This window comes from Schistocerca serialis, chromosome 6, assembly GCF_023864345.2.
Source record: "Schistocerca serialis cubense isolate TAMUIC-IGC-003099 chromosome 6, iqSchSeri2.2, whole genome shotgun sequence".
Lineage (NCBI taxonomy): Eukaryota > Metazoa > Arthropoda > Insecta > Orthoptera > Acrididae > Schistocerca > Schistocerca serialis.
Genome location: NC_064643.1, coordinates 228,580,798 through 228,602,321, shown reverse-complemented (window position 1 = coordinate 228,602,321; position 21,524 = coordinate 228,580,798). Strand labels below are relative to the sequence as shown.

The following is a 21,524-nucleotide window of genomic DNA, read 5'->3' as shown; positions in this document are numbered from 1 at the left end:
CAGTGAATAGCACGCGAAATCAGCTTGGATCGATCTAGCAACAACAAAGTAATTTTGATGCCCTCTGGAAGTATAGTGAACATTGGTGCTTGTTTCACATATACTGTCTGAGTTCTGAAACTTAAGTGTCAAGTATACTGTGGTTCCTCTTTCTCCAAGCAAATTATTCTTTGAGGGTAGGTTTATCCTGTTTTAGCTTTGGGTGCTTTTCCTCACGTAGAAGTATGTTTCTTCATAGGCTATTCATCTGGATACTGAGTTCTCATATTTAAAGAATTCAGTGCTACATTGTTTTCTGTTATGTTTGCTGTGGAAGTACCTGGCACAGCTGAGGCCAATTGTGCACGTTTCTTGTAATGTGTCTTTTAACTACCTGGGAAAATTTAAGACCTAGCAAGATATTAATGTAACATTCACTCCAAGTGCAGCCGAATGCGGTAAGCCACGTGGGTCAACTGAAACGATGCCCAGGCGCCGAACAAAGACCGGGAAAACCGGGGGTGAGTGGGCGGGACTTGTTACGGGTCAAATCCTAGCGCTAACGATTCCTCTCAGAGGTAGGATTTCACCCGGAACAAGTCGCGCCCACTCACCCCCCTCCACGCCTATCCATACTGTACGGCCCTCCCCTAACCAGAGTTCCGCAAACTGGAAGCTACATCAAAGTTGTTATCGTCACAGTCCAACACATGTTACACTGTGATGAAATTCAGTAATGATAAGAAATTGAAGTTTTTCTGGATAATTATATAATATGAATGTACATTATTAAATAAATAAAAATATTTATAGAGAATTGAAAGCATCGCCAGCAACAGAAAACAAAAATCAACGTGGTGTTATTTAAGGGCAATAAGGACAAATTTTTCATTACCTAATTCACTTATTATAATACGTTTATTTGAGGGAAACCGCAGAGCAAACATACAATTCGAAAACAATGGTCTTGAATCTGTCATGTCGGTAGTAAAGCCACGGATGCAGTCGAATAACTCTGTTGTCTAAAATCAACGTTATATAGAAATAAGTCAAAGTCGTTTTGTTTATGTAGGCCCTCATAGTAGCTCACGAAAATTAAAGAATATAAGAATGCCATAAGTAGAAATGCCTAATGAAAGCTGTAAGATATTTACTTATATGACATGTTTCGTTAGTATTTGCATGGGTAATGGATGAATTTTAACTTGTAAATTCTTCTAATGCCATACCTGCGCATTGTAAACGAGGTTATAAAGTATTGTGGTTGTTTCTGTGTGATTAGTGTCCTATATGCTGTTGAAAACGTCTCAGGAAAATAATCTGTCGTTACTCTTTGTCCTGTCTGTTTTTAACCAAAAGATTTATTAATTTCGTAAATGACATTTAAACCATTTTTTAAAAATAATAACGATGATGTGTATGTTTGTCACAGAACAGTTATGGAGGAAATAAATGGTGCAGTGCTTCACGGCTGTAAAACGTCCTTCATGCTGTGCTAGTTCTTCCACCCCTAAAACTTTTCAGCAAAACTATTCAGTGAACAACACGCAAAAACAGCTTGGATCGATCTAGCAAGAACAACGTAATTTTGATGCCCTCTGGAAGTATAGTGCACATTGGTGCTTGTTTCGCATATACTGTCTGAGTTCTGAAACTTAAGTGTCAAGTATACTGTGGTTCCTCTTTCTCCAAGCAAATTATTCTTTGCTATTTTGTCTAAAACTGACATGGTGAGACTGTTGCTGTGTACAATTAATGTAGGTTAATTCTTACAAAGAAGAAAACAGCAACCAGCCACTATTAATACTGCTATTTATTTAGGTAAATATTTAGGTAAATAATAAATTTAGGTAAATAGCGCCGTCACCGCTTTCGAACTGGAAAGTTCATTATCAGACGGCTGTTCACATGATTTTCAAGATACACTTTACATTATCGTCCGTTTTCGATTTTCATTATTCCACTGTGGCGAAGTGTTTTTGGTGTGTTGTTGCCCTACGGTAGAAAACAGTGTTAGAAGCGCCCTATGTGAAAATAACTAACCTCCAAACGATGAAATACAGCGTAAGGTAAGTGAGGTTAAGTGGTTATGGTACAACAACATCGCGCGGAATTTTCGACGTAAGTACCATAACCACTTAACCTCACATATTTATTTACGCTGTATTTCATCGTTTGGAGGTTAGTTATTTTCACGTAGGGCGCTTCTAACACTGTTTTTTTACCGTAGAGCAACAACACACTAAAAATACTTCGCCACAGTGGAATAATGAAAATCGAAAACGGACGATAATGTAAAGTGTATCTTGAAAATCATGTGAACAGCCGTCTGATAATGAACTTTCCAGTTCGAAAGCGGTAACTGCGCTATTTACCTAAATAAATAGCAGTATTAATAGTGGCTGGTTGCTGTTTTCTTCTTTGTAAGAATTAACCTGCATTAAATTATTCTTTGACGGTGGGTTTTACCTGTTTTAATGTTTCTTCATCGGCTGTTCATCTGAATACTGAGTTCTCGTGTTTAAAGAATTCCGTGCTAAATTGTTTTCTCTTATGTTTGCAGTGGAAGTATCTGGCACAGCTGAGGCCAATTGTGCACGTTTTTTGTAACGTGTCTTTTAACTATCTGGCAAAATTTAAGATCTTGCAACATATTAATTTAACATTCACTCCAAGTGCAGCCGAACGCGGTAAACCACGGGGTCAACTGAAACGATGCCCAGGCGACGAACAAAGACCGGGGAGTGATCGGGACTTGTTCCGGGTGAAATCCTAGCGGTAACGATTCCTCTCTGCCCTGCCTTTGAGCAGTGCCGCTCGTCCGCTCCAGCCAAACTCCATGAAAATATCACCTGAACCCCGACTTCATGGAACATGCGAATTTCATAAAGTTAATACGAGTCTTATGCAGTCTGATACTCCCTATATTAATTTCAATAGGCTGATTGCCTGATAAATAACATAATAACCGATATCTAACTCAACTTTGCAACAATTATTATATCACATTAAGGTGCAAAATACTCCTACCTTACAGTATGACTGAGTTTAAACTAGGTGCGTACCAGGCGTTGCCCAGGTATGTATTTATTCCAATTTTATATTAATCCATCCCCTACTCCCCCCCCCCCCACCCCCTTCTCTGTCCATCTGTCCGCCCCTCCCTTCCTCTTCCATCTGCTCTTCCCTCCTCTGTCGATCTCTTCTCCCCTCTAATTCTATCTCCTCCTCCTCAGTCTACTCCCCCCTCTCTCTGCCCATCTTCTCCTCGCCCCCTCGCTGTTCATTTTCTCCCCTTTACTTTCTGTGTCATCTCCTCCTCACCCCTCTCTGTGTCCGCCCCCTCCTCTGCTCTTTGTAAATTTTCTCGTCCTCCTCTATCTATCTCCTCCTTCCCCACCACTCTACCCGTCTCTTCGTCCCTCTGTATGTGTCCATTTCTTCCTCTTTCCTTCATCTGTTGCCGGCCGAGGTGGCCGAGCGGTTCTAGGCGCTACAGTTTGGAACTGCACGACCGCTGCGGTCGCAGGTTCGAATCCTGCCTCAGGCGTGGATGTGTGTGATGTCCTTAGGTTAGTTAGGTTTAAGTAGTTCTAAGTTCTGGGGGACTGATGACCACAGCAGTTAAGTCCCATAGTGCTCAGAGCCATTTTGTTAAGTCCCATAGTGCTCAGAGCCATTTGAACCATCAGTGCCTTTATCTCTCTATCTCCGTTTTTCCCCTCTTTTTGTCCTTCTCCCCTTTCTCTGCCCATCTCCTCTTCCAATCTGTAAATGTCTCCTCCTTACCTGCGTTGGCTACCTACTCATCCTTCTCTATGTTATCAGAATGGTTCAAATAGCTCTGAGCACTATGGGACTCAACTGCTGTGGTCATTAGTCCCCTAGAACTTAAAACTACTTAAACCTAGCTGACCTAAGGACATGACACACACCCATGCACGAGGCAGGATTCGAACCTGCGACCGTAGCAGCAGCGCGGCTCCGGACTGGAGCGCCTAGAATCGCACGGCCACCGCTGCCGGCTCTCTATGTCATCACACTCACCCCAATACGATGGTGGTGTTTCTTACTCCCACAGTATTTCGTTCTAATATGTAACTAATATGTGTACCGAATTCGATTGAAATTGTCCCAGAGGTTTAGGATGAGCTTTGTACCCGCGGCTTTGCTCGCATACGCATGTGTCGGACATATTTATCATATTTCACTCGTATTTGTACAGATATTTCATCCATATGTCTAGTAAATTCCGCCCTGCAGCTTCATTTATACGCAGCTTAATATTTACGTTATATATCCTAAACTATGTGCTGTACAACAATATAATTTTGCTGGTGTATCCAGTGTTATATGTTCCTATTGTCTGCGACATGCACTGAGAACAAGGTTAGTAGTAAAGAAGTAATCAACTAAAACGTCACGCATGATGCGGCAGTTCTTCACAAATCACAGTATTTGACGTCAAATTTCCTGAACTATGTGTCGCACAATGATATACAGGGTGTTACAAAAAGGTACGACCAAACTTACAGGAAACATTCCTCATACACAAAGAAAGAAAATAAGTTATGTGGACATGTGTCCGGAAACGCTTACTTTCCATGTTAGAGCTCATTTTATTACTTCTCTTCAAATCCCATTAATCATGGAATGGAAACACACAGCAACAGAACGTACCAACGTGACTTCAAACACTTTGTTACAGGAAATGTTCAAAATGTCCTCCGTTAGCGAGGATACATGCATCCACCCTCCGTCGCATGGAATCCCTGATGCGCTGATGCAGCCCTGGAGAATGGCGTATTGTATCACAACCGTCCACAATACGAGCACGAAGAGTCTCTACATTTGGTACCGGTGTTGCGTAGACAAGAGCTTTCAAGTGCCCCCACAAATGAGTCAAGAGGTTTGAGGTCAGGAGAGCATGGAGGCCATACAATTGGTCCGCCTCTACCAATCCATCAGTCACCGAATCTGTTGTTGAGAAGCGTACGAACACTTCGACTGAAATGTGCAGGAGCTCCATCGTGCATGAACCACATGTTGTCTCGTACTTGTAAAGTCACATGTTCTAGCAGCTCAGGTAGAGTATCCCCTATGAAATCATGATAACGTGCTCCATTGAGCGTAGGTGGAAGAACATACTGACGAAACTAAAATGAGCTCTAACATGGAAATTAAGCGTTTCCGGACACATGTCCACATAACATCTTTTCTTTATTTGTGTGCGAGGAATGTTTCCTGAAAGTTTGGCCGTACCTTTTTGTAACACCCTGTATATTTGTAGGTACATATCAACGGCGAGTGTAGATACTGTCTACCAAAAGTGTTGCGGTTAGAGCGCGCAACAACGAAGTAATAAATTTAAAAGTCTTGCATGATGCTGTAGTTTTTAGCTGGCCCGAATGGCCAAGTGGTTATAGGCGCTACAGTCTGGAACCGCGCACTGCTACGGTCGCAAGTTCGAATCCTGCCTCGGGCATGGATGTGTGTGATGTCCTTAGGTTAGTTAGGTTTAAGTAGTTCTAACTTCTAGGGGACTGATGACCTCAGAAGTTAAGTCCCATATTGCTCAAAGCCATTTGAACCATTTTTTGTAGTTTTTCACGGATTCAGTATTCATGACTTCGTATCTCCTAAACTAAGTGCTGTGTAATGACGTAATTTTTCCGATACATTCATTGATATATGTCAATACTGTCTGGAACTGTGTCACGAATACCGTCAATAGTAAAGAAGTAATAAATTAAGATGTCATGCTTCATGTGTCAGTTTTACTACAAGAACAGTGAAATTGTAGTAAGCGACAACCTTTTTTTCCTTTCATCGTACTGTGGGGGTCGCCATCGAGAAAAAGTTTCTTATCCCTTAACTCACGAGTTGACTTCTGTAAAGCATACTACGAGATGTGATCTCTGAGACCCTCATCTTTAAACCAAGATTTAAGCTGTGAATCATTTGAAAATTTAATTTGTTGTATGACATTTGTGGTTACAACTATATAAGTGCTATTTAAATATTCCTTGTTGATTTTATTGCACTAAATAAAGCCAACAGTATTTTATTTTTGTATCAAGCAAAAATCACATACTTTTATGAAGCTTTTTCAATAGTACACAAAACGAACTGTTAGAGAACTGATTCTACGTCCTGAAAAATTATGGTATCTCTGTAGAAAGCAAATTTTCGCATAAAACTAATTTCCGGGGTTTAAACTTGCGTATAATAACTGAACTCAGTAGCCAGAAAAAAAAGGCGCAAAATGAATATTGAGAACTGAGATCTACATCTTTCTTCACCACCGCTCAGAACACTTTTAATTTTAGCTAACACTAAGTATCTTGTTCGAGAAACAGAAAGGTTCTCATAACCATTGTCCTGAAGTTCTTCCTCTGAATGGTCCTCTCGTTCGCTAGCAGGATTGTGATCAGTGTCCATTGAAAAATCGTTGTCTTCTTCGGCTACTTCTTGTTCTATATCATTGACATCATTCTCCATCCGCTGATTAAAAATTTCTTCGAACTCAGAGAGTGTAAAAGTCATATTCTTGCCAACACATTTCGTACTGAACTGAAGAAAGCAGGTGCGTAGTTCACGAAGCGCAGTCTAGGAGACTCCATCACATGTCAACAACAATCAAATAAGGCGATAACGCAACTGACCATAATAATTTGTAGGGTTGGTGATTAAAAGAGAGTAGGTGATGTATAAAAATGTTCCGTCGTAATTGACCCACGCAAGCGACTTGGAAAATTCTGGCTCGGTCTGAGAGACCACACCTCGAAGGTTAAGGGTTAAAGGTTTGAAATTACGTGTAATATTTGTTGCAAGTCACTAAGTGCTTTCATTCTCTAACAGTAGATGACTAAAGTATGCGTATTCTCGCATCGTACGGTACACTGCATTTTTACCCCTACCCCTTTGATAGGTGGTTGGTTCTTTCTCCGACAGTGACTCTTTCCAGACAATAAATTATATGTGTACCAAGTTTGGTTGAAATCGGTCCAGTGGTTTCGAAGAAGATGTAAAACTTACATAAATACAGCACATCGATATTTATTTATTTATTGTTCAGCTAATTCAGTCTATACAAGATGTAGCCTCTTTAAGTTATTAAATACATTATTAAGAGGTGTTTCCATGCATCTCTGTCCACTGCTGTCTACTGCCAGTTGAAGCCCGTAACTTTCCTGAGTTCCTTATTATTATGATGAGTACCAGGGACATCGATATGTGTGTGTGTGTGTGTGTGTGTGTGTGTGTGTGTGTGTGTGTGTGTGTGTGTGTATGTATGTATATCGATGTGCTGTATTTACGTATATCTTTAATACACAGGGGCCATATTTGGAACACCTTTCTCAAACATAAAGGAATTCCATTTTTCGCATTTTCTTTACTTTTGGCATTCTTTATTAACGAGCTAAAAGAGTTGACTTAACAAATTTAGTAAACATACCAGTACTCACTTTTCTCCATCATTTTAATGAATTTACGTGTGATAGTGAAAAAAGGGAACATATTTGGGTACTTTACCGTAACCTATTACCGGTGGCCAGAAAAACCAATTAATCATCATAAAAATAGGACAATTTGAAATCGGATCTGGCACACCAAAAAGCTCTTTTTTAAAAGACACGAAAAACATTGAAAGTTCGTAATAAAATAGCTAAACACTTGAGAACTTGCAAAAATTTATTATGTCTAGAAAACACACGAGGTTAATATTCACATTTCAATAAACGTGTGCAAATAAGTGTAATTTTATGCGAAATTCGTCTGCTGCATTTTTCACAGCTCCAGAGAAAGCATTCTATGCACCGAATCCATTTTTGTCCTTTGTCGTCCTGTGAATACATTTTATTGCAGATTGGACAAATAGTATCTTCACCGTCGTCACTTTCGTCACCAACATCTATGTCATCAGAATTTGCATCGAAATCTTCTTCAGCATCAGAATCTTCAGAGGATTTAAAGGAAGAAATTTTCTTTTCTCACTTCGATTTTCGCAACCTGTCTTCTTTCTTGCAGGTTATTCCTCCCTGTGCTGCTTCTTCTGATGCGATTCCACAGTATTAATTTTGTAAGGTAATCCTGTGATAAGGGTAGTTGAACTTCGTGGGTAAAATTGCTTGATTCGATGACAGGCACAGATCGAATTTCCTGAGCTGATATGCATTGATTATTAACCTCGGGAGCAGGGTATGGTTGCACAAAATGTGCATCGAAGATACTTTCATCCAAGGAGAAAATCATCGTGGAGCTAAACCCAGTTATGGCCGTTGACATATTTGCAGCTCTTAAGGAAGCACGACCCATCAGAGAACTTACTTGCTAGTGAGTAACAACCCTGTTTTCGTGCACATCCAACCATTTTCCAATTTCTTGGGCGTAGTATGATTTTAGTGAAACCGTAAAAGGTACGTCCAATGATGGAATTCTATCAGTGCAGTGAGGACGCAGCTGAACTATGGAAATACCATTTTCTCAAGCAAACTGAATAACGTCGATGTTGCAGGTATGTGTCATGTGACCATCTAAAATCAAGAACACTGGATCGTCTTTGGATGGTGTGACAATGTTGATAAAGTACTGGAAGCACTTTGTGAACAAATCCAGCTGTACCCACGAAGAAGGTTGAGCTGTTGCGATTGTATGTGGAGAAATTCCGTCGAGTACTTCAACCTTGAGATTCTTGTGTGGATAAATCATCATGGGCGGAATAAACTGCCGGACGCAGACATGTGTATGACAAGTGTCACAACAGAACTATGTTCAACGGAAGACAACCGGTGAACCTGATGTCTGCCTTTTACAGCAACAACGTTTCTGTATTTATGCTGGAGTATCGTCAAGCCTGTTTCACCAACGTTAGAGATTTTCATAGAATTGTTTTATTTTCTCCATTTTCGCTCTTAGAATCGTAAAAAAATTGTCTGTGTCCTCCTTTGAGAAACCCTGGATTCTAGCAGCTGCGATGCTTTGAAAGAGATATCAGGACGGCATCTCACAAACAGTTGCAACCATTTCTTACCTGCGAGCCTTTGTTGAGACTTAAAAGGACGCCCAGTATTATTTCTAATAGTTATCTGAAAAATCATACGTTGAACGTAATCAGCATATAAGCCGTAATAATTTTTCTCCACTGTTTTACAGTATTCGACGAGCTGAGCCTCTATCTTTGGAGGTAAAATAGTTTTACGACCTAGTGCAACATCCAAAACATCGGTATATTCACCGTTATGCGACTTCTGAGTCTTCAGGTATGTCCTCACTGTTGTTCTCGGTATCTAGAATTCACGTACCGCCTGTTTAACTGGCATATGTTCCTCTTGGACAGCTTTAATTGCGCTGAGCACAGCATTGTTATCCCAGTTTCGTGTTTTGTCATCCTAAAAGAAGAAGAGTAATTACTTAAAGATATTTACCCGAAAATGGCCCCTAGGCAATAATTAGATCTAGCATGGGGAACACATTACAAGAACGGCCTGTACTGCAAATGGCGCGTGATTTCCAAAGCTGCAGTTTGTGTACAATATATATTCAATAAATCCAATTTCTGTTATTAAAAAATTGTTCTAACACTTATATTTCACAGTGAAATCTATTCTGTAACTACAGCGTACCAAAAACTCACCTTTCCTCTGAAAAGAAAACACAAGATTCCAGATAGTCACGGAGAAAACTTCTTCTTTCACGTACTGTCGGCCGCAGTGGCCGAGCGGTTCTAGACGCTACAGTCTGGAACCGCGCGACCGCTATGGTCGCAGGTTCGAATCCTGCCTCGTGCATGGATGTATGTGATGTCCTTAGGTTAGTTAGGTTTAAGTAGTTCTAAGTTCTAGGGGAGTGATGACCTCAGCAGTTAAGTCCCATAGTGCTCAGAGCCATTTGAACCTTTTTTTTTTTTTTCACGTACTCTTTGCGACTCACTAGCGCACTCTCAAGGAGTTTGTATGAATATCCCATGCGTGTGACATTTGCTAGAGAGTGTGCTGGTGTAAGCTGGCGCCAGCACTCCTAGCGCAAAGAGGTTGCGAGAAAATCAATAGTAAGCACCATAGCAAACGCGCCTATCAGAAGAGAGGCCAAATAGAGACTCGCAGGCAAAGGGCCACCAACGCCCTCTCGACCGCCAGTATTTAAATCTCCACCGCGGACCGGAGCGCCCAGTGAATCCCAGTCAGTCAGACAGTGAGTCAAAGAGTCAAGTCATCAGTCGCAGCCCAGTAGCAATCGCAGTCACAGCTAGCTCAGCCTCTAGCTCAGAGTCAGTCAGTACCTGGCGGCCAGAGTAGTGTACAGAGCGGGATTGTGCTTCACCAGTAGCGATGCCGAGGCGGACTATTAAGGAAGAGCTTGTACCATAACAACTAACATAAAGATAAGTACACTACTGGTCCTTAAAACTGCTACACCAAGAAGAAATGCAGATGATAAATGGGTATTCATTGGACAAATATATTGTACTGGAACTGACATGTGATTACATTTTCACGCAATTTGGGTGCATAGACCTGAGAAATCAGTACCCAGAACAACCACCTCTGGCCGTAATAACGGCCTTGATACGCGTGGGCATTGAGTCAAAGAGAGCTTGGATGGCGTGTACAAGTACAGCTGCCCATGCAGCTTCAACACGATACCACAATTCATCAAGAGTAGTAACTGGCGTATTGTGACGAGACAGTTGCTCGGCCACCATTGACCAGTCGTTTTCAATTGGTGAGAGACCTGGAGAATGTGCTGGCCAGGGCAGCAGTCGAACATTTTCTGTATCCATAAAGGCCCGTACAGGACCCGCAACATGCGGTCGTGCATTATCCTGCTGAAATGTTGGGTTTTGCAGGGATCGAATAAAGTGTAGAGCCACGGGTCGTAATACATCTGCAATGCAACGTCCACTGTTCAAAGTGCCGTCAATGCGAACAAGAGGTGACCGAGACGTGTAACCAATGGCACCCCCTACCATCACGCCGGGTGATACGCCATTATGGCGATGACGAATACACGCTTCCAATGTGCGTTCACCGCGATGTCGCCGAACACGGATGCCACCATCATGATGCTGTAAACAGAACCTGGATTCACTCGTGCACCCAGGTTCGTCGGTGAGTACACCATCGCATGCGCTCCTGTCTGTGATGCAGCGTCAAGGGTAATCGCAGCCATGGTCTCCGAGCTGATAGTCCATGCTGCTGCAAACGTCGTCGAACTGTGCGTGCAGATGGTTGTTGTCTTGCAAACGTCCCCATATGTTGACTCAGGGATCGAGACGTGGCTGCACGATCCGTAACAGCCATGCGGATAAGATGCCTGTCGTCTGGACTGCTAGTGATACGAGGCCGTTGGGATCCAGCACGGCGTTCCGTATTACCCTCCTGAACCCATCGATTCCATATTCTGCTAACCGTCATTGGATCTCGCCCAACGCGAGCAGCAATGTAGCGATACGATAAACCGCAATCGCGATAGGCTACAATCCGACCTTTATCAAAGTCGGAAACGTGATGGTACGCATTTCTCCTTACACGAGGCATCACAACAACGTTTCACCAGGCAACGCCGGTCTACTGTTAATTGTGTATGAGAAATCGGTTGGAAACTTTCCTCATGTCAGCACGCTGTAGGTGTCGCCACCGGCGCCAACCTTGTGTGAATGCTCTGGAAAGCTAATCATTTGCATATCACAGCATCTTCTTCCTGTCGGTTAAATTTCGATTCTATAGCACATCATCTTCGTGGTGTAGCAATTTCAATGGCCAGTAGTGTAATTTCTTATTCTTATGAACAAAGAACGCTCTTAATTCATGTGTGCAGTTGTGTTATAGAAAGTGGATTCCGGCCACCAAACAACATCCTTTCCTTGCTTTCCATGGTAAAAGCCTACCGTGACAACGAGATGGCACAAAAGAGAGTTTAGGTAGGGTAGCCATGTTTGCGTAAGGGGTTATATTTGGGTACTTTATCTTATACCATAAAATAGAAAGAAAGCCTTACTATAGTGACAGCTTCGTTTTTCTGTCACATTGTAGTTATATGATGGATACACCAGCCACAGCAGTTCTGTGTACTGAGCTACAATGTTGGGTCTGGCCCTCATATTGCTGCAAAAGGGATGTTGATAAATTTTTGGAACTGTGCCCGTTGGTAGTAGTACAATTATTGTAAATGTAAACTCCCTACTGGTAGCGGTGGACAGTCGTATCATCCTCTGCCCCTGGGGTCGTTGAATGCGGTATGGAGGGGCTTGGGGTCAGAGCACTCTTCCGGCAGTTGTCAGTTTTCGAGATCTGGAGCTCATGCTTCTCAGTCGATTAGCTTCTCAATTGGCCTCACGAGACCGGGGGCAACCTTTCCTGTCCTCTCACTGAGGAAAAATTCCTGGCAATACCGGGAATCAAACCAGGGTCCTCCACAGGGCAGTCACCGGCACTGATCACGCAACTGTTGAGGCGGACTGTATAATTCTTACAACCAAATATATTTTCACATTAAAGAAATTTCCTGCTAAAACGCTCACGGTGGTCGTGTGAAATATCTATGATCTCACGAGACAATGTTGTATCTTGTTAGGCACTACAGATTTTAAAATAATCTTTTACGTATCACACAATATCTCCTTAACGAATAAAGTTGTCTGAAAATAGTTTGCCTGCCTTTGTGGCCGAGCGGTTCCATGCGCTCCAGTCTGGAACCGCGCGACCGCTACGGTCGCAGGTTAGAATCCTGCCTCGGGCATGTATGTGTGTGATGTCCTTAGGTTAGTTTGGTTTACGTAGTTCTAAGTTCTAGGGGACTGATGACCTCAGATGTTAAGACCCATAGTGCTCAGACCCATTTGAACCATTTTGAAAATAGTTTCCACCGGCTTTAAGACCTCAAAAACCGCTTCAGGCTCCTGATTTCGATGAAATGAGGTACGGAAGAAATCTGCAAAATCGAACTCACTGTCAAACCGCCCAAACTCGGTTAACCATTGCTTTAAAAATGTAACCGATTTTGCGAAGTCAGGTGCGACTTATTTGACCAGTCATCATTAGAAGTTTGACAAAAGGGAGTGCGGTGTTTGAGAGGTGAATGCTGGCATAATTCGTATCAGATGCCTCCTGCAAAGCTCATCCAAATGGATCTACTAAATAATTACCTCTACGTTCTGCAGCACAGCATTAAAAAAGAGACATTTTCTTATATTTTTGTGGCGCCATCCCCTTTGTTGGCTGAGTTCCTAGGCTCCAGCCTAAAAACCTGATCGTAAACGTGGTCATGATTAATTCATTATTAGTCTAGTGCGCCGACACTTCAGATTAGACGTCCGCACTCTTATGCTATGCACTGTAAGACAAAAAAAAAAAAGACTCACCACGAAAGAATGATCAGAATGGGACGGATATTGGTGTAATATACGGTACATGTACAGACAAACAAACGATTACAATTTCAAAAAAACTGTATCATTTATTCATGAGAAAGAGCTTCACAAATTAAGTGTTTGTCAAGATCTGGCCCTTATGCAATCAGTTATTCGGCTTGACATTGATTGACGAAGTTATTGGATGTCCTCTTGAGGGGTATCATGTCCAGTTCTGCCCAGTTGGTGAGTTGCATCGTGAAAATCCCGAGCTGAATGAAGGGCCCTGTCCGTAAAGCTCCAGACTTTCTCAAGGAGAAAGATCCGGCTACCTTTCTGGCCAAGGTAGGGTTTGGAAAGCTCAAAGACAAGCAGTAGAAACTCTCGCCGTGTGCGGGCAGACATTATCTTGCTGAAATAGGAGCCCAGGATGGCTTGTCATGAATCGCAACAAATCGAGGCGTGGAATATCGTCGACGTACCGCAGAACTGTAAGGGTGCCGCCAATGACAACCAAAGCGGTTCTGCCATGAAACTAAATGGCAGTCTAGACCACCACTCCTGGTTGTTGGACCGTATGGCTGGCGACAGTCAGTTCCGGAGCGTCTCCAGACACGACATGGAGACGTGACAGAACGACAGAAAGGATCTGTCATATTTGGGCGTGTCCTTACCTCGCCATCAATGAAGTTGCCCCATTTTTTGGTGCATCGACGCGTATTGTCCAATGCGTCTACAAGGTGTGGTGTACCATTCAAAGCCACGTAACACGGCGTAAGAACAGTGGTCCTTGGTCCTAGGAAGATACTGTCTGACTGGGAACAGAGATGCATGTCGTGAATCGTCAGTTATAACCGGTTATGAATCCGACTGGTGGGTATTGCTGTCAACGAATGCATATCCCTGTGTACCACTTTCCGAGTGAACAAACAGATACTAGGTATTACAATCTGTAGGGATATGAATGAGAATGGCCTTGGAAGAGCCAGTTCTGACAAAACTCTACCATCTGGTGAGCAAGATGTATGAGACTGGCGAAATACCCTCAGATTTCAAGAAGAATATAATAATTCCAATCCCAAAGAGAGCAGGTGTTGACAGATGTGAAAATTACTGAACTATCAGTTTAGTAAGCTACGGCTGCTAAATACTAACCCCAATTTTTTACAGACGAATGGAAAAACTGGTAGAAGTCGACCTCGGGGAAGATCAGTTTGGATTCCGTAGAAATGTTGGAACACGTGAGGCAATACTGACCATAAGAATTATCTTTGAAAATAGATTAAGGAAATGCAAACCTATGTTTCTAGCATTTGTAGAATTATTGAAAGCCTTTGACAATGTTGACTGGAAAACTCCCTTTCAAATTCTGAAGGTGGCAGGGGTAAAACACAGGGAGCGAAAGCCTATTTACAATTTGTACAGAAACCAGATGGCAGTTATAAGAGTCGAGGGGCATGAAAGGGAAGCAGTGGTTGGGAAGGGAGTGAGACAGGATTGTACCCTCTCCCCGATGTTATTCAATCTGTATATTAAGCAAGCAGTAAAGGAAACAAAAGAAAAATTCGGATTAGGTATTAAAATCCATGGAGAAGAAATAAAAACTTTGAGATTTGCCGATGACATTGTAATTCTGTCAGAGACAGCAAAGGACTTGGAAGAGCAGTTGAACGGAATGGACAGTGTCTTGTAAGGAGGATATAAGATGAACATCAACAAAAGCAAAACGAGGATAATGGACTGTAGTCGAATTAAGTCGGGTGATGTTGAGGGAATTAGATTAGGAAATAAGACGCTTAAAGTAGTAAAGGAGTTTTGCTGTTATGGGGAGCAAAATAACTGATGATGGTCGAAATAGAGAGGATATAAAATGTAGACTGGCAATGACAAGGAAAGCGTTTCTGAAGAAGAGAAATTTGTTAACATCGAGTATAGATTTAAGTGTCAGGAAGTTGTTTCTGAAAGTATTTGTATGGAGTGTAGCCATGTATGGAAGTGAAACATGGAAGATAAATAGTTTCGACAAGAACAGAATAGAAGCTTTCGAAATGTGGTGTCACAGAAGAATGCTGAATATTAGATGGGTAGATCACATAACTAATGAGGAGGTATTGAATAGAATTGGGTAGAAGAGGAGTTTGTGGCATAACTTGATTAGAAGAAGGGATCGATTGGTAGGACAAGTTCTGGGGCATCAAGGGATCACCAATTTAGTATTAGAGGGCAGCGTGGAGGGTAAAAATCGTAGAGGGAGACCAAGAGATGAATACACAAAGCAGATTCAGAAGGATGTAGGTTGCGGTACGTACAGGGAGATGAAGAAGCTTGTACAGGATAGAGTAGCGTGGAGAGCTGCATCAAACCAGTCTCAGGACTGAAGACCACAACAACTACAACAACATGAATGAAATGACTACATACGCTCAGTCACAGGTAAGGCAGGTGACAGACGTTGTTTCATTGGCAGGACACTGCAAAAATGCAGCGTACAAAGGAATCTAATTAAAAATCACTTGTGCGTCCCATTTTAGGATGTTGCACAAGTGTGATGAAACTGTACCCAGTACACTATCAGGTAAAAAAAAAAGTACCTTCAAGGGCTCTGTTCAGCGGTACCAGGGTATGATATCTTCGTACTGAGGGGTTGCAGTGTTAATAATTCATTTGTCACGGTCATCGGCGACCAGATGAAGCTCAGGAGGGCGGGTCTGTACATATTCCAGTTTCACTGTGCAGGCAGTAACAGTGCTGAGTTTAGAGGTAAGAGTGTTTGTAACATTCATTCTATGGTAGAACCATGCCCCACGTACGAATCGTACTCCTCTTGAACAACTCCAACCATTGGAAGGGGGTTGCATCGTGGGCGTATCGGCGGGTTGATGCCCATACTGGGCATAGAGTATCTGTGTTGCGTCGCTGCTTTCAGCAGTCGGCTGTGGAAAATTCCCAGACCAGTAGACGAGGTTCTGCATAGCGCAGACACGCGTCCCGATATATCATTGTGCGAGCGGCAGTGCCCGACCGCGCATCATTCATCCACAGACGAATTCCGGGCTTATGATGCGCCTGCTGTGTCACCGAGGACCATTGTGAGTTGTCTGCTTGCAGCAGTATTAAGGTCAAGAGTGATTCTGGCTAGGATACCACTGACACCACAATGAAGCCAGGCATAGCTGCTCTGGTATCTTGAAACACTTCACTGGAAAGTGGAATGACGCTCTGTTTTCAGTGATGAGAGTAGGCTCCGTCGGGATGTGAATGATGGACGTAACACGCATATGGCGTAGATATGGTAAGCTGCCTATCCCAGAGTGCATTCTCCCACGACACACGGGCATTACTCTACACTTCGGGGAAAGAGGGTGATGGGGGTCGGGAAGAGAGAACATCAGTTACGACTCGCAGTCACATTTGGTGATTCAGCAGGGTGAAGTAGCCAGTGTGCACTACATTGCACAGGTTGTTATCCCACTGCTACTGCCATTTCTTCGACAGGAAGGTGGCGTGCTTTTGCAGCAGGACAGCGCACGTCCACATACGGCTGTTACGACGCTACTTGCTCTTCGTGGTGTACAACAACTGCACTGGCCAGCAAGATCACCAGATCTCCCGCCAGCTAAGCACTTATGGTATACGATGACACGCGAGCTTACTCGTTCTCCAGATCCTGCAAGAACCGCTGCCGTATTGCGACAAACGGTGCAAGAAGCTTGGGACAATCTATCGCCGGATGCCATTTGGCACCTTTATGATCGTAGCAGTGTTTTGGGAGGCATAGCAATTTTAATCCTAGCGTCATGATATGGGAAGCAATCCAGTGTGTCCTCGGCGCCATTTTTCAACGCGACAGTGCTCGTCCACACATGAGACGTCTGCGTGATGTTAAGGTAATCCCATGACCACGAAGGTCCAATGATCTGTCCCACGTACGAGGCCAGCTGCGATAGCAATTCTGTCCCAGTGCCAGCGCATACAAGGACCGTTTACAACACTTATGAGCTAGCTAGCGTAAGGAGAGGATACAAAGCCTTATGATGCAACTCGCAATTGAATCAGTGCATGCATTCAGTCCAGAGGGTGTGCAAAGTCTTACTGATAACTTGCCTCAACTGTCATGTCTTTGTAAATTTGATTGCCGGCCTGGGAGGCCGAGCGGTTCTAGGCGCTACAGTCTGGAACCGCGCGACCGCTACGGTCGCATGTTCGAATCCTGCCTCGGGCATGGATGTATGTGATGTCCTTAGTGAGGTTTAAGTAGTTCTAAGTTCTAGGGGACTGATGACCTCAGCAGTTAAGTCCCATAATGCTCAGAGCCATTTGAACCGTTTGTAAATTTGACTCGATTTTGTAATCATTGAAATCCTGCCTCAGTTCTGGATGCTTACTCTTTTTGTCAGGAAGTGTAGACTAAGAGAAGCATAGCACCTATAATACCTTCTTGGGGAACCCCAGATATCGCTTCGTTTCCACTCGACGACTTCCCAACAATTACTACGACCTGTGAGCCTCCTGACAGCAAATCACCATTCGAATCACACAGCTGAGAGATACTCCTCAGGCGCGCTAGTTGATTAGAAGAAGCTTTTGAGCAATGTAGCCAAATCCTTCCGGAAATCTAGAACTAAACATGCCCTTCATGACAAGCCATCTTGGGCTTACATTTCAGCAATATAACGCCTGCCCGCACACGGTGAGAGTTTCTACTGATTGTCTTCGTGCTTGCCAAATCCTACACCTTGGCCAGCAAGGTCGCCGCATCCCTGCCCAGGTGAGAACGTTTGCAGCATTATGGACAGGGCTCTTCAACCACCAACCGGGATTCTGACAGTCTAAGGCACCAGTTGGACAGACTTTGGCACGATATCCCACAGGAGGACATCCAACAGCTCTTTCAGTCAATGCCAAACCGAATAATTGCTAGTACAAGGGTAAGAGGTGAACGAATGCGTTATTGACTTGCTCAATTTGTGTTCTTTCTGTTGAATAAATCAGCCAATTGTAAGACGTGTATATTTCTATTGTCTATTGTCAAATCACAATTTATGAAAGATGTTTACATTTTATTAATAGGATTAAGTAGGAATAATTAATGTTTGTCATGTTGGAAATAACTGTGGTAGCAGGGAATGTCTGCACCAAAGTATTGTTAGCAAGAGAGACCGGAAATTGATATAATTTTAAAAAGGGCAGGAGAGACCGCGTATGGATACATTTTAAGAAAAGAGCGGGAAACACCGCGCATTGATACATTTTGTAATGGTAGCAGGGATGTCTGCACCAGAAAGCATTGTTGGCAGAAAAGACCGCACTTTATCGTTCGTACGAAGTCAGTAGTAAGCGAGATGTGAAGCGAGTTGGTAGCAGGTCTGAAGCGAGAGGTTGAGAGGAGCGGTGTGCCTGCCAGCCACCAGCTATGATTTACAAGAGATTATAAACGGATGTACAGAGACATCAACTAACTATTGTCATAAGAGGAACTAATATTATTGAATTATTTTCTTTGCGAAACTCAAGACTACTGAAGGTATATTTGCGCAATGCTAGATGTAAAATTATTGTAAAAAGTAAGTCCCATTTGAACGTTAGTAAAATCATTTCGTTACCAGCAGTAAATATCTGAAGAAACGTTTTCAGAATATAATTAATTTTTGCCAGCAATGTTGCATTACTGATTATAATCCATCCCAAAAACCATCAACGTAAAACTTTGCAAAAATTTTATTGTTGTCAAGAAAAAGTGTAATTATGAATTACGTAACTTCATTCAAATTAATTAAAGAATTACGTCAGCTTTGCTATTAAAGAATAACGCCAGCTTTGGTAATAAATTCAGCCACTTATTATGACAGCCCACCAGCAGTTAATAGAGTATAGTAAACCAGAGTAAGTATATTCATGTCGCAGTTCGATGTAGCAGTCAGATGGCGATCCAGTAACAGTAAAAAAGTTTCGGGTTATTGCAGATAACGACTGAGGGCCACGACGTCGACACATTCTATGTTTCGTCGATATAATCAGAAAATCACTTTTAATAAGCAGCAATTAAATTTGTAAGCGAAGATTGAGAAAGAGAATAAATTTCAAAGGGAAGATTTCATTTGTTATTATTAAGCAAGAGATAGAAATCCTAAGGAAAGGTTTCATAGGTTATGGAAAAAGGGAAGGTTATCAATAACAAAAGAGGTATAGAGGAGACGGGAAGGTTTCACAATTTTGAACAAATTGCAATCATTGCTTTTTTTTTTTTTTTTTTTTTTTTTTTTTTTTTTTTTTTTTTTTTACATGTACAGCAACTAACGATTTCCGTCCCATTCGGATAATTCCTTCATGATGCGTCTTTGTGTGTGTGTGTGTGTGTGTGTGTGTGTGTGTGTGTGTGTGTGTGTCTGCGTGTGTGGGTACAATTTGAGTTTCCTTGTCGATAACACACATTACTTCCCTCGAATAAAGAGCCGTTTACAATAAGCATTTTTCTGTTTCCGTGTTGGTTGCGTGTCAGTAGATAACGTAAAAAAATGTCGACAGCCAAAGAGCAAAAGTGCGGAACTAAAACGAAAGATGTACGTCAGCGAAGCGAGATATGACATTATAATTTATTCACTGGGTTTACTTATGGTCAGAAATCCCGAAAATGATCTTACTGATACTGCACTGTTTCCGGCGACCTACTACCGTAGGTTGCTTACATATGCTCGTGTTGTACATGGGGTGATAAGTGTGGAGGTCAGCGCGTGGGTCGAGATCGCTCTGAGCGCCTCTGCCCAGCGGTCGCAGCGGGTCGCGGGCAGCGCCAGTAGCAACTAGCCAGTGGCCAGTAGTCTGCAGCGCGGCGTCCCAGCCGCACCTCTTCCGAGCGACACAGCCTAACACGGCAGCCAACCAGACGCTCTTGCTAGCGGATTCGCACCGTTCTCGGTTATATCACAGGTGAGACACAGTAAGCAGATATTATGCTACCGTCACTGCTCTTTACTATATTCATTCCTATGTTTAACTGTTCTTGTACTGCACTGGTGCTCACGTTACCTACTTCAGGCAACTTTTATACCTGGAAGTGCTCTATCACCTAACTTAGATTTTATGGTATTAATCTAAAAATTGGTTCACCTAACGACTAAGATAAAGCAGATACTCGTCGTAGCCAGTTCCATCGGAGTGCATAGTGACCGTCCTCTGACTAGTTTCAAACCACTCTTGGTGTTCCACAGGGTTCCGTTTTAGGATCACTGCAATCAGCGTTAAATACAGGGTGACGGTAAAAATATTTCATGCACAGCGGTATCCAGACAAAATTGCTTATTCCTTCCACAATTATATTGTTAGAACTGTAAACGAACTCGACAAAACGAGAAATGCTAGATGCTCCAGACATTCCCATTGTGTTGCAGGTGGGACAACGCCAACGGGTATTAAGCTACAATTACTGTTGTTTTCGTGTTAATTCCACTGTCTTATTACAGTTATACACTCGCGTTACCTACTCCTAATGTATCGTTTTATGCCTGCAAATTTACAATAATTTAACATGGGTTTTTCTGGTTCACTGGATTTGTTAATAATAGAAAACGAAGAGTCATCGTAGACAGATTAATTGGTGTGCATAGGGATCATTTTTCGACTAGAGAGAAATCATTAATGATGCAGCATGTGGTTCAATATTAGAACCATTACTGATATTGTGTAATACGCAGTTAGCTATAAGTCAGTAAAAAAATTTGATGCATAGTGTCCCCACTGATATCCAAACACTTTTCTTGCCAAACATAAGGCTGTTCACAAAAAAGGACGTGGTGCCCTTGGAGATTAAGTAATTGATTGCTTACATTCTTTTACTTTTGGCATTTTTACAACGCAATCACATGAGAATTTCACAATGCCACTATCGATTTCAACCAGCCAGTGGTCACCTTCATACTGTTAACAGATAAAAAGAGGACACAAAGAACTGTTATAGAAATAGAGAATCAGTCAAGTAATCATCCACACAATAATACGTAGAACACTGATCATTATGTAGGTACTTGATAGATTTTGTAGATTCTATAATGCTTCTTTGTCTCCTCTTTTTATCTATTGACATTCTAAAGATGACAACTGGCTGGTCGAAACCAGTTACAGCGTTGTGAAATGCTCACGAACGTGTCGTCAAAAAATATAAAATGTGATAGCACATATATTCATTTTGTCATAATTG

General features: G+C 42.4%; 1 protein-coding gene across 2 annotated transcripts in view; it reads left to right on the top strand.

Annotated features, from left to right (window-relative positions):
• The first annotated feature begins 20,099 nt into the window (after positions 1 to 20,099).
• LOC126483803 (venom dipeptidyl peptidase 4-like) overlaps positions 20,100 to 21,524 on the top strand; it is a 185,928-nt gene continuing 184,503 nt past the window's right edge. For both annotated transcript variants that reach the window (XM_050106984.1, XM_050106983.1), the window contains exon 1: positions 20,100 to 20,257. The gene's annotated coding sequence lies outside the window, so the exon portion shown is untranslated. The remainder of the gene's footprint in view (positions 20,258 to 21,524) is intronic.